Below are 2904 nucleotides of genomic sequence, written 5' to 3' on the forward strand. Positions count from 1 at the left end.
ACCACTGAGCTATACTCTGAAAATAGTAAATTTATGTTATTTATAGTTTACCACTATAAACTATAAAAAAATAACCAGCAAATCTTCATATGGTTGAATTTACAAATTAGACTTATAAAGCTGGAATTTCCTCAGCTCATCTCTCAATGTCAACCCTGGAGATGTCCATTTTGGCTACGGAGGATGTGACACCCTAGTGTGAGCCAATCGCTTGCTGGTCCTTCCTGTCCTGCCGGTGTGTCTCTCGGGGTCGGGAGAAAGTCTCCTCCATTTCTTGTTCACTTTAGTGCAGGGGTGTGTGTGTGGGGAGTGGGGTGGAGTTCTCGTGTGATGGGAGGCCACAGGGCAGGCAGCCACGCTCTTTTTCCTCCATCCTGGGGATGAAGTGGGGAGAGGTACAGTTTAAAGGCTCTGTCGCAACAGTTTAAAGGATCCCGGACATTTTGGCAGCCCCACTCACACGCCTTAGCCGGCAACCAGCAGGCTGAGGGAGGGGCTGGAATGAAAAATGTTTGGATCTCACGGACAGGAGATGAAAGTTGCAAAAGCTCTGCCCAGGCTTCTGCTACAGATCAACTTTGCAAGGTATACGAAGCACAGCCCTTAGGAGCTGTCTGAGGAGACTGGCGGTGGGGCATCCTCCTTCTGACTCGTGCCTTTGTTCGCCACGCCGGCCCAGCCTGGCGCCCCCGCGCTCGCGGTCAAGGCACCTGACCAGCGCGCCGCCCGCCTGGCAGGGAGGGATGCGGGAGCCGCTGCCGGGCCTGCTCCGCCAGGCACATGCGCAGTGGCGACGCCGGGCCGGCGCCCTCAGTCTCCTCCTCCGCCGCCTCCTGGTTCCGCAGTCACTTCCTGCAGCTGTTTCCCTGTGGGTCGGGTTGGACTGACTTTTGACAGTCAGCCTTCAGCTGTGCGGGGGACTCGGCGGGGGCCAGCGGAGAAAGTTGCTGGGAGGAGAGGCGGAACTGAGGCGGGCCGAGCCGGGCGCGCAGGGCGGGCGGCGGCGGGAGTCCCGGGCGGACGCGGCGCGGAGGCTGCCGGTGCGTCCCGGGGGTTCCGGTAAGTGAGGGCTGTTAGGTGCCTGGGGCGTTTAGGATGAGCCGGAGAGCGCCGGGGACTAGCGGCTTCTCTTGCTGTCTTCTCACCTGCCCTCCACGTGACTGGGCTTGCGCTGCTTGGATTTACCTATTTGTTTGTTTTAAGCATTTCACGTGTATCAGTTGGATCATCTATGCATGCAGCTGCTTGGCCCTCGTACTTGCCCTCGCCCCGTGGGAGCCGGGGGATTCCATCTTTCGTGATGGCATCCTTATTGGATTGAGGTGTGTGTGTGTGTGTGTGTGTGTGTATGTATGTATATGTATGTATATGTATGTATGTTTTCCTTCATGTGTGTGCATGCACATCTTAGGAATGTAAGGTATATGTGAGCAATGCTGAAGTATCTGTGGCTTTGATTATAAAATGTAAACGGCTCCCTAGGATTAGGAACCGTCATCGCTGAGACAGGAATTTACCAAGGCCTCTTCCCAGTTTCTTGCGTTCTTTCGAGCCTTCCTTATATGATACACCTTGCCTCGGCTGATTATTTTTTTATTTTTCTCCCTCTCTTCTTTCTTGCTGCGTTAGATGACCTCTGAGTAATGCTTGCCATCTTTCCCTCATTTCCAGAATTCCCAATTACAGACTTCTCTAGTTTGCTGAGGTGCCAGTAACCTGTTCCTTTATTCTATTCCCTTTCTTCTGAAGATTTCTCCAAATGAGAAAGAGATTGTTTTTAATACAGTATGTGAAAAGTAGGCCCCAGTCCAATCTTGAAAACTAAGTATGCTATGATCATTCATTTTCTTTAAACAGGGTACATTGTGATGCTTTGATTTTCTTTAATGTCCTTTCAACCACTTTCCAAACCAGGACATTAACTGCCATAAATCCTTCATTTATGCTACCACAAGCATCAAATTGAATAGTTTTTACAGTCTGAGGAATATTTATATCAGCCTTCAAATTAGTCTCTTTTAAACTAACGTAGCAGTTGAACAGATCTGAGTTGCGTATGCTTTGGGTTTCTTTATGTTCTATAATTCATGCATTAGCTGAAGGCTTGGTTTTATTTAGTTTTAGATTTATATTTTATGCTGATTTTTGTTTGCAAATGTACTAATACCTGATGTAATTGTCATGTATAGATATTTTTCTGGAAGTTGATGTTATTGTGTTGATTGTTAAACATATAGAAGAAATAAATTTGGAATATCTAGCTATTCTTTAAAAATTATAAACATAAAATGTCATATTGGATAAGTTTGTATTTGGCAAGAATTTTTTCTTTATATCAGGGAATTTTATCACCTCTGGCAGGGGGCCTTTTGTACCTCTGTGCTTCGAGAAGGGCCTTTATTTTGATGGAAACCTGTAGATAACACTGGGGGAGACACATGCTGGAATTTCCTCAAGTGGGAGTGAGCTTTCAAAAAACAAGTCTAGACATGTCTAGGCACTTGGTAGCATTTAATTTTCTGTTTATATTGTTAATTTCCGTTATCCAGATGTTTTGACACCCTTCTCCACCTTTTCTCTTATGAACCAGCAACATGTTTGTGGCAATTTGGCACCAGTATGACTCTGTACAGGTAGTATATGTGGACTTTTAACATTATGAATTATTACAATGAGGTAATTAAACTTTTTAAAAAGATGGTTTTTGTCTCCATAGTTTCCTTTCATTAAATGGCCATACCTGTCTTTGCTTTCCGGTTGTCTTTGCTTGATTTAATTGAAAGAAATAATAGCATTATAGAAAACCTGATTTTTAAATGTTCTAAATCTATATTGCATTTCTTTATGTTCCCGGAAATATGGCAACATACTTCTGCTTAAGAGTCAAATAATATTATCATTTTT

This window comes from Propithecus coquereli, unplaced genomic scaffold, assembly GCF_000956105.1.
Source record: "Propithecus coquereli isolate 6110/MARCELLA unplaced genomic scaffold, Pcoq_1.0 Scaffold14, whole genome shotgun sequence".
Classification (NCBI taxonomy): Eukaryota; Metazoa; Chordata; class Mammalia; order Primates; family Indriidae; genus Propithecus; species Propithecus coquereli.